Below are 12,033 nucleotides of genomic sequence, written 5' to 3'. Positions count from 1 at the left end.
GACATCACCTTGTAATTGCCCACTGTATTTACAAATGTTTAGCTGTTGTAAATTTGTGGGAAGATGATTATGTTGGAGGTAGACACAGAGCTGGTCTAACTTGCAGCAGTCTCTAACATTGCTCTATATTAATTCTGAAGAGTAATGCTTTTGTATTTTTCAACTATAGAGTATTGATTTGTCATATTATAGCAGAGTATCTCCTTGTAGAGGGCCTTGGTTACAGCAAATCTAAACAGATTTGCATTCAGCCAATCAGTGGCCAATTATGGCTCACTGTCAGACATTTGAATTCTACACCATGGCGATCCAATCACATCTCACCTCATCGCTAAGCCCCCACCCCCTGCACTGGTCTGATCAACTGTTGCAGGCGATCAAAGAGGAAGGATTGTGATGCAGGAGCATGAAGTTAAGAAGAAAACCAAAGCGCAGGAGCGTGAAGAAGAAGAACCAATCAAGAGGTAGAGCCTGGTGCAGATTAAAGAAGACAGAGCCTCTTCAATGAAGCGAACCGCAAAACCGGAGAACAGGTGCCGATGGTAGAAAGAACTGGAGAAAAGGGAAATTACGGCAAAAATAATTTTCCTGCACGGAGCAAGTAAATATGATTCCCATATGTGTCACCACATTCGGGGCTCAAGGCCCATGGGTATAATTGACAGACACAAGGCCCATGGCACAGACAGATGGGCACAAAGTCAGGGGGCCACAGTTTATTTTTTAGGTCCTTATAAAAGTATTTCTTTGGACACATTTAATCAGGCTTAGAAGCCTGGAGCCACAGTAGGACAGGCTCATAACCTGTCCAGAAGATTAATTTTGGGGCACAGTAATTTCAGGCAATATGCCTGCCCTGCATGTAAATCAGGCTTAGAGCCTGTGGGCACTTATTTTGTTCAGGCCGAGGGCCTGTGGCCATATATATCATTCAGGGACTAGGCCTGTGGGGACATTCAGACAAAAGGCCTGCCGGTATTAGGAGTTCAGCCCAGTTCAAGAAACCACACATGGTCTAAATCACAGTCATCTTGGTCCCCATTTGCTGCAAAAGTTCCCAGTGGCTATTTTGTCATAGGTCACTTAGAGACCTGTAATTTTTCCCTGTCCCTGTGCCCAGCTTTTCTGCTCCATTAAAGGTAGGCTGTGGTCCCTAGGAGTATTGTGTGGTGTTCGCATTATTTCGCTGTTATTGTTTGCCGTGTACTGTTATTCTGCCCTATCTACTCTATTGTGCTTTTTCTGTGAGTTGGGTGCCGTGTGGGGAGGTTTTTTGTTCTGTTTGCCTCCAAAGCCGCTGAGAGTACACAGTGATCAAGAAAACTGAGCTGCTGGTGAGTGGTCCTTGTCTTTGTGTTTATTTGTCCTTGCGGGGTATTGCAGATTGTGGTTAAGGAAAACAAAATCCATATTTGGTGAGGTGTTGAAGAATCCCTGCAAGGACAACTGGTACAAGACTTGAAGGAAAATTGATACACTCCCATCAGGAGCCTTTTTTGTGGATTTGTCAGTGGTTGCATTGTGATCAGGTAAGATCTGTGTGCGTCTGGTGGTTTTACTCAATGTAGTTCATTGCTTTATGACATCATACACTTCAGAGCTGTAACACAGTCTACACTACATACTACTGCTCTTACATTTATATATACACAATACTGTATATATACATATATATTTGCACATCGACCAGCTACATCATTAAAGTGCCAGAACTGGACCATGGAGCAATGTAAGAAGGTGTCTTGGTCTGATGAATCACATTTTCTTTTACATCATGGGAAGATGGCAAGTCGGTGGAGGCAGTGTGATGCCCTGGGCAATGTTTTGCTGGGAAACCTTGGGTCCAGGCATTTATATGGATGTTACTTTGACACGTACCACATACCTAAACATTGTTGTAGATCCTTCATGGTAACAGTATTCCCTGATGGCAGTGGCTTCTTTCAGCAGGATAATTCGACCTGTCACACTGCAAAAATTGTTCAGGAATAGATTGAGGAACATGACAAAGAGTTCAAAGTGTTGACTTGACCTCCAAATTCCCCAGATCTCAATGCGATCAAGCAGAGAGATGTACTGGAAAACCAAGTCTGAGCCATGGAGTACCCCACATAACACCTTTAGAGGTCTGCAGAATCCATGCCTCGATGAGTCGGAGTTTTTTTTTGATCTACACAATGTTTTCTACACCTCTCCTGCATAAGGATCGATAAGGACCCAGGGAGTCTGCAGTTACAGGCTGCATACAATGTTAAATACTTGCATAGTAAGATTCCTAGGTGAAACATACACAGGTGGAGAACAGCATCTAGTAAAGTAATTATACCAAAGGGAAAGGTTTATTGTATTTAAACCTATATTGTTCATTTATGCAGGGCGACTAATGGCAGCTCGTTGACCAGGGACTAGGCAGAAGGACTGTGGCTAGCCAGAATTATAGTTCCCTAGTGTCATCCTGACAAAAGTGTGCGGTCTTGTTAGTGAATAAAAGCACAATTCCATTAAGAAGTTGTTGTGTCTGTCATCTGCTGTCTGTCAGCATCAAAGTGGTGTCAACGTGGGATTACAAAGGACAGCTAGATCCTGCTGTCCACCCAGTAAACAAATGTTGGCGAGTGAAACCTGTGGATTACCACTATCAAGTAACAAACCACTATAAAGCTGTCAGTTACATTGGGGAAAAATTGCTGTGTTGCAGGGAAAGCAAACATTATTTTGTGTGAAGAGGCAGAGAAAAAGGAATAAACCCTCGGACTGGTAAAGCACCTGTTTGGTTTGCAAAGACAGCAAAAACCCCAAAAACTGTGCAAATAAGTTTGGCTATTGGCCTGTGTGGAATGCTACAGCCCCTGTTTGTTTTGTAAAGATAGAAAACATTTTAACAACTGATGGTTGTTGTAGTGCCACACCTACTGATTCACTAACTTGTGAGTTGGGTGTAGTCTAAACAAAAAAATCTGTGCAAATAAGTTTGGCTATTTGTCTGTGGAAAGTACTGGATCCCAAACTTTAGAAATGGAAGATATACTAAGAGACTTGGTGAAAGTGGCAACTGCACAGGAGGAGAATACACGTCTTCTCCGCGCGGAGATTGCTCATGGGAGACGAGACAGGGAGGCTCCAGCTGCATCCACGCTTCAGGAATTAACTTCTGACGATTATGTGAAAGCATATCTGTTAGCATTTGATATCTAGCTTCCTATCTACCTTAGGGCTAGATTTACTAAGCTGCGGGTTTGAAAAAGTGGGGATGTTGCCTATAGCAACCAATCAGATTTTAGTTATCATTTAACTAGTACATTCTACAAAAAACAGCTAGAATCTGATTGGTTGCTATAGGCAACATCCCCACTTTTTCAAACCCGCAGCTTTGTAAATCTAGCCCTTAGTGTTAAAAACTGCACACACTCAGTTGGGCGGTGGACACTTGGTGGAAGATGGAAACAGAGCAAAAGTTCCATACAGTTTTACTAGCCCATTACTGAGAAAATGTGAGAGGGGCGCTGAAACGGCTGTGCCCGAGATGAGGGCGCAGAAAGAGGAAAGAAACTACTCACCTGGCTGGGCGGTCCAGCGGTGAGTATCCTCTCTCTTTCCACAGGTCCCAGTGGCAGCAGGCAAGCGAGCCAATCAGGGATCGCCTTCGGCCATTTAAACTTCGGGATTGAGTGAATATTTGGGGTAGGGATTGTTCTTTGTGGCATTGGCTCCCTTGTTTGCCAGGTGTTGGTCGTAAGACAAGGTGTGTGGAAGACCCCGGCGAACAAGGAACTCTAGAGCAGAAGGGATAGAGGGAGTCGCCGTTGTAGACTCGCGTTCGTGAGTATAGCCGCAGCGAGGGCTGTTCCCTTGGTGCACTTACCTTGTGGAGCTGGCCTTCCCGTATTTCCCCTTTCCCCTTACAGCAAAACAAGTACCCTGCACACAAAGACAGAGGCCTTTTTCCCCTGCGGCATTTTGGGCACTCGGACATCCCCACCCATCCTCTCCCGGGAGTGCTGGAGTATTCCCCAAAATTCGACTGTCTCCCGGACATTCCACTCTAGTGACAGCAGAACATCACTTTATTGCATAAACCTGGGCCACACTTCTAGATAATTTCTGTATAGCAGTTTCACAAACTAATCACAGATATCTCATTCATTAGATATTATGGTGTAATATTGCAGCATTTACTGTAGAGGGCACTATTGGGCAAGTATCCCTGCATATACCTATTCACTAGCAAATTTGTTTATTTTTTTTAACCCTCTACACTGTGTTACGATACCTACATGAAAAGGATTTTTTAAGTATAGAAGTTGTATTATTAAATCACTGATCCTGCAATTTTGCAGCTGGAATTTAACATTTCAATTTTATTAAAGGCAAAACCCAGCATGTTGGATTGGAAGATATATATTTACTAACCACATACCTTGGGTTTTGCCTTAAATAAATTTCCCATTTTAAATCCCAATAGCAAAATTGCAGAAAATCAGCAATTTAAAAACAAAACAAAAAAAACAGTGTTTGATATATAATGCCGTTCATGTTTCTAATTTCTTTAAACACAAATATTTTGGTAAACTACTCAAAGTGCATGCATCACCTACACACAGTGGGAAAGTCATTTATAGGCTGAACCAATAACCATAATAATACAGTCTATCACTTCACTACACTAAGTCACTCAGTGATGTCATTGGTTCCCAGTTAATTAATATACTGCATTTAAATATTGGTTTAGGCCAGAACATGGTTGCCTCCACTCTGTAGATTCTTGACTTAACAATTGAAAGAAAAACATACACTATGTACACACAGATTTAGGGTCTTTATGCTTAACAAATAACTCATTGTCGCAACAGATTAGACTTGAAAATATCTTTTTCATTTAGTCAAAAACAGGTACTTCCATGCTTCTGTTCAGATTACTCCCTTGACAATGCCAAACAATTAATTTGTTTGGCCACTGGATGGCACTGTTTTAGTTCAGCTTATGGACAATATTTTAATTTACGTGGAATAACAAACAACATGGAAGCTCTGACTTATAGGCATAAATTCACAGTTTGCCTACATTTTGTGTATAGATGTGAATTGCTAAACAGATTTGGCTACACCCCACTTTACCTAGCTACACTCCAATTTTCCAATTTCCAAAGTCAAACCCACCTCCCTGACATCTGAAATCAGTGCTATTCCCAAAAATGTGACTAGTCGTGGTGGGGGGTAGGTATGGCAAATTGCCCCTGGTACTATGAGCTTGGCAAATAACGAGTGTTGTGCTCAGCGGACATGGGCTGACAAGTTTTTCTGTTCTGCCCAATGAAATCAAAAATTGTTGTGTTCTGATAATTTAAACATTTGGCTGATCAGACCCATGCCAATTTACAACCAATTTGATAAACAAAACTACTAAACTGACCAACCAAAAATGAAAGTTAAATCACTGCAGATCTACAGTTAAATCATTGTACATATAAGGTCTGATTCATTAAGGAACATGTATGCCGATATGTGGCTTATTTTCTATAAAATCATTCTGTGTTTGCCCAGAACCGGACTATACGCCAGTGAATGCAGCAACATCTAATAAGTCTTGGAGCGCAAATGACCCTTGCTACAGCCTACGATTTCAGGGGCAGAATGGGGAGGGGAATGAGCGTATGCACGTAATCGATGTACAGTAAGATCGTGCCAAGCTCGAGTGCATGCAGCAACGTCCGATTCAGGATTTGGGCATCTCAAATGTACGTGTTTTACTGTTTGAATCACTTGCACCAGCTACAGGTGATGTGTAAGTGCCAAGTGATAGCGGTCGCATATACATGCTAGAACATGTCTTTGCAATCAGGAGCAATTTTAAAAATGCATTTTTTTGTACTGTAGACTTTAATGATAGATATATTGAATGGAAGAAAAAAAGCAAAAAAAAAACAACAACTTTTTTTTATGTTATTTTTATTAATGACTATATCATTAACAGGTGATAATCACTGAATACTTTTTTTTCTGTACGCTCTGCTGGGACTATATATTACACATATGTATTGGACGTATCTTGTAGTGTATTGTGTCGGTCAAAGTAGAGCGCACCTTGACCCATATTTAACAAAAGATGTTTCTTCAGATCTGCTTGTAGATAAATACGGATGTGCGTATGGCCGAATTATGTGCGTTTTAAAAGACATCAAAATTTATGTTTACTTTGCGTGCCTTAGTGAATAAGTCCATAATGTTTTGTTGTGAAATGGTAAAACATTCCAGTATCTTGGAGCAGCTTTGTCAGAGAACTGGCAGCTGGGAGAATGATCAATATGGCGCACATTATTCAGCACACTGACACCAGGGCCATCTTTTCCATTGGGCACGATGGGCAGCTACCCGGGGGCCCCACGGGCAAGGGGGCCCCATAGGCATGGCTCTTAATGAGAATAAATAATCCTGCAAAAGAAAAAAACCTGCAAAAAAACCTACAAGGGTCACCGAGCAAGTACATCAATCTATCTCTATATATCTATATCTGTATCTGTATACATCTATATATCTAAATCTATATCTATGGGCCCCGGTGCACTGCTTTGCCCGGGGCTCATAATGTTGTTAAGATGGCCCTGACTGACACTAGTTGGTAGAACTATCTGAGTAAAAGTAGTATTGCACCCATAAATAGTCTGCAGATAATTTTATGTATTATATTCATTTTCTGGGGTTTGATTCCATTGTATCAACATATGTCAGTGTGTAACACTTTTGTTTATTTTTTTCTAGTTATAATTCAGTTGAAATTATTAGGCAAAACTTGATTTTTAACCTCTTAAAGCACATTTAACTGCTTAAAGCACATTGCAGTGAACAATAGACCTTTCTCTTACCACTTTGAGGAGAAATCCTAGATGTCATAAAAGCAAGCAATGGTTATTTTGGGATCAGAAACAAGGCTGCTAATTTGATAAATGAGCCGGTATGTCAGAGACACATGAAGACATTTTTCCAGTGGAAACAAGAAATATAATTGGCTGCCATGAAATCGTAAACAGGTAAAAAAAAGTGGCATAATTAAGAGTTAGTCAAAGTGAAAAGAGAGATGCATTGCATGAACAGTTTAATATGTTTTTTTTTTATATTTTCAGCTTGGTGACTGAAGTTTTTAAGACTGGATGCTCAGAAAGGGTTAATTGTAGAGTAGGGAAAGCCAGAAGCTGCCTCCTCCTCTCTGCTCTGCAGTCTCTGGCAGATTTGGGTGGGGTCCCTAATGAGGAAACCGCACCTCCAGTGGAGTCAGGCGGCTCCCAGACTGAATCCCAGAGAGACCCTGTCAGCGCCTGTCCCCCCTTCTCCAACCAGATCCGAGGGGTGGGGGGGGCAGGAGACCCCTCCATCCAGACTCCTCTGATATTTAGTTTGTTCAGTCTTCCTTAAACAAACCAGGACACAGGGATAACAAACCACCTGGGTTGATAGCTGCTAGGACTTATTCTAGACTCCTTGATCCTTTGCTTTAGATGCACCCACTGCTACAGGGGATACTATTTGTACAATTCTCCTTTTTTGAATAACCATTGATTCTTTAATGTCTGTTTTGTTCAGAAATTGTGGCATGATCATTTCTAAGCCAGTCTGCTACAGGGGCGTTACTCTATGACAGTCTGTGAAAAATGTTACATATATTCCCCTGAAAATTCAAAATACCAACTACTGTTACTAAATCCAATTATCATCATAACATTTATTTATATAGTGCCACAGATTTTGTAGCAATTGACATATTTGACATACAAGAGAACAGTAGGCATAAAAACAGGTCTGTGCGTACAATTGAGCAGAATAATTAAATGCATGGATGCAATTAACAGAACAAATTGCATAGCATACCGAAAAAGTTCAGCATCAGACATAACAAGGGACATACAGTTGAGAGAATAATAGATACATGGATGCAATGCACAGAACAAATTACATGGAATACAGAAGAAAAATAAACAGCGTACATGACAAGGGACATACCAGGTAAACAGAGCACAGACATGAGGTAGAGAGGACCCTGCCCCTGAGGGCTTACATTCTAGAGGCCTAGGTTATGCCAAAGTCTAGTTGGTGCAGAGGCCTAGATGGTACAGAGGACCTCTTTAAAAGTGAAGTGTCACAATGGCTCAAGAGATTAATCATCATAACATTGTAGGCCTCAGACTTATGCGGTGTCTAGGAGATTCACTTGTATTTTTTTAAACAATCCTGAACACACTCACTGGGTTGCTGAGGGATATCACGGAGCTAGCATTCTTTGTGCAGATGATCCTGTCTATATATTTTGCTGAACATTTGGAGAGAAAAATGTAAATATGTGTGGTTTAAAGTATGGGAAAGAGGAAGAGGCAGCTGCCTTGGGCACGGTATGACTTGGGGACCAATGGAATGAAAATGTTAGTCCTGCTTTTCCCAGCTCTTGCAGATTTATTATAAATAGGAGGAGGTGAGAGAGAAGTTTAATTGGGCAATATGACAGGACTGAATACGTTCAAAGGAGAGAACAAGTTTATTTATGCTGGTAAGCTAAACATCTGTCTTATACCTATGCAATCAGTCCCTTTTCCCCCACACAATTAGCCTCTACTATCGACATATCCACTTCCTCTATCTGTTGGGTACTCACAAGGCTCTGTTCTTCGTCCTCTGTTTTTTCTCTTTCTATACCTCTTCTCTTTTTGATCTAACATGCTCCTTTGGCCTCCACTATGACATCTATGCAGACAATACACAAATCTACATCTCCTCCTGTGACCTCTCTCCATGTTTATCCCATGTCTCCAACTGCCTCTCTGTCAACTCCACCTGGATGTCCCAATGCAACCTAAAGATCATGATGTCCAAAACAGAGCTTAAGATACGTGCAGCTCTGCATAGACAAGTAAATGCATTGGATTTTTTAACGCATTTTACATCAGCGTCCAACTCTCATGTGGTCCATTGAGTTTAACTGGCCACATGACTTGCTAAACGCAAGCTGAAGTGCTAGTTAATGATGAATTTGTCATTTAAATCCTTGTTATTAAACGCAAATGTCACTAAGTACCCGGGCTAAAAAAGTCATTGTAAAGAAAATATACTTATTCCGAAAACATAAGAGGCGTGAGGAGTAGTAATTGACTACTTCAACAACTTTATTCATAAATGCTGTAAGTTTAATGCAATACATATACACACTGTAGAAGAAATAAATGTATATGTTGTGATAGCTGTGAATTTGAAAGTATGTGACAAGGTGGGTGTGATTTCGAATGGAAAACACAAGGGGGTAAATTTTTCAAGCTGCGGGTTTGCAAAAGTGGAGATGTTGCCTATAGCAACCAATCAGATTCTAGCTTTCATTTTGTGGAATGTACTAAATAAAGGATAACTAGAATCTCATTGGTTGCTATAGGCAACATCTCCACTTTTTCAAAGCCGCAGCTTAACAGATTTGCCCAAAGGAGTTTTTAGCTTCCCAACATTGACATTATCACCTTTTTTCACTTTTGCTCCCGAAAAATGACTTTTTATGTCCATATAACTTGCCTATACAAAATATAGGGCAGGAGCAAAAGTCCTCATCAATTCATTTTGTGTGTTACTCTTTTAAGTTATAAATTGGTCAGTGCAGGACTGTTGCTGCTATATGAAGTGGAGATGCAATAAATAGAGTGCCTCCCCTCCCGGTGACTATGAGTTCTGTGCTGAGAGCTGGGTCTAAATATCAGTACCTGGTAATATACAAAGAAATACTCCTGATCATCCATGTCCTGACTGAACTGTTTGTTGCAGTGAGAACAAAGGATATTCAAATTCTTTACTACTCTGCTAAGTGGTGATGTCATGACGGGCAGGTGGGAGAAATGGCAGCTCAGTATAAGGACTCTGAGATTTGCGTTATGAATCACAATGTCAGCTTCTTGTGACCTTGGAAAAATGTTTCACTGTGTCGTAGGCAGCAAAAATAGACAGGCCATTTGGGGAGACGACTACTCTTTAGAGTGCTGCATAAATATGCATTCAGTTTAAAAAAAACGGACTATGCGGGCAAACCATGTGACAATGCAAGGGGTGTAAATGCAATTTTATTTTGCAGGAAAGAAAATTACTGCCCAATTATGCATGTAGCTCACAAATACTGGGCCGCCTACCCGACTCTAAATCTCTCCGCACATTTGTCCCCCCCTGCAACGCAACATGGTTTTGCCGAGATGCAAAATTGCCCCTTCTAGCTAGATGTACTTCTAAATCTAAATGAGTATTATTATGTTCAAATTCCTCTCCTCAGCTTCCATGTCTCACTCTATCAATCCCTGAGTAAATTTCTCATATTCTGATTTCTATGTCTTTTCCATACATATTTGTTAGCGGTCAGTGCCTATCCCTTCTCTTGTGTTTAATTTTTAGCATCTCTCCCTCTCTCTATCCTCTCCTCTCCCTCTCAGGAAGCCCTCTCCTGTGTCCCGCTCAGCCTGACATGTGCTTGTATGTGTGTGTGTGTGTTTCCTGCGGCCAAGTAGTGCCGTGTCTCTGTCTGGAGGGGTCTGTGGGAAGCTGGGATCTCCCCAGATCTCACACGCGGCTCCTGCACTTCCTGCCATGTCTCCATCACACGCAGGGACGTTATAGAAGTCTCCCTGGCAGCCAGCGGGGACACCAACTGCACACCAGGGGCTGGGTCCGGAGACGCCAGAGGAGGGGGCTTCTTTATTGTATCCCCCACCACCACCACCCCACTCCCTGGCACATATCCCTGACATTCCCAGAGCCGTTAACTCTCACTATGTTCCACAGGAAGTCACAAAAACCCAGGAGAAGAGTAATAGAGGTGACAGACATGAGAAAAGGCACAGTTCTCAGAACTGGTCACCTGCAATTGAGAATAAATTTCTCTTTTTTTGTGGGTTATTATGGGAGCAAATGGTAACTGCATCCTGACCAGTCTGTGACAATATATTTGGCCTGATTCTCTTGTTTTACATGATCTGCAGCTAGCAATGTGATGTCAGTGTTATTGACTAAATAATATTTAAATGAAGGGATATGAAAACTATTAGTACAGAATCATTGAGAGCCAATATATAATCTGACCTGATAAATTTAAACACGCCGTTTCTAAATAATGTAGTTGCTAAGACTATATTGATTGCATCAAGCTTAATAAATACTTATTCTGTCTTTCTTAATTGTACCTTTTGCCTAGTCACAAATTTTGTGGACTGAACCAATATTAATGAAACTGTACTGTGTCAGTTCACAATAAACTAGTTACATCACCAATGGTTTTAGAAAGTGTAGTTTTGTGGTGTCACCTGCCTACTTTTGTACAAATTAACTTATTTTTATGTGTAAGCTTATAGATTTGTGCCCAAGTTGGCAATGGTGCGTATATTGGGACAGTCTGAGGCATTCCTTAGTAAGTGCGGATTAGGCACTTGAGTTTGCCTACCTTTGCACTGTGAAAGCTGACATTTTATTTTGTGGGATAAGATCATTTAAATGAGCTGGCTGGTGGAGAAGGCACATTTAGAGAGGCGTTCTGATTTTTGGGTGGTTGCTTACCCTTTTCCTCCCACAAAAAGACTTTACATCGCTGTGTGGTCAGAGGCAGAGTCATATTAAGACTTCATGGGCATCCAGGCAAGAAACTGGCTTTGTCCCCCCCTCATCCGCCTTGCCAAGATGCCTTAACCCATTGCATTGCCCTGTACCGTTCCATCACACCACAGTATTTATTTTTGCTTTTTGATCTTCATATTCCCAAAGAGAAATCCACTCCCCCCACCCTCAGCAGGCTTTAGCTGGTGTGGAACTACAAGTCCCAGCATAAAAAGAATGCCAAGCCTTGTAGTTCCACAACAGCTGGAGAGCAATAATTGCATAATACTGTAATGTACTCACAGCCCTGGTGATGGTCAGGAACCAATGTCTGCTAGGCCTCAGTCACGTCAGATTGAGAATCCAAAATGCCTGGAAAACGTGTGTCGACTTCGGACTGAAGGAACTCAGCAAACAAAAGTTCTGATTCATGTTCGGACA

This window comes from Mixophyes fleayi, chromosome 6 (genome assembly GCF_038048845.1).
Source record: "Mixophyes fleayi isolate aMixFle1 chromosome 6, aMixFle1.hap1, whole genome shotgun sequence".
Taxonomy (NCBI): Eukaryota; Metazoa; Chordata; class Amphibia; order Anura; family Limnodynastidae; genus Mixophyes; species Mixophyes fleayi.
The sequence above is the reverse complement of the archived record's forward strand: the minus strand, read 5'-3'. Positions refer to the sequence as shown.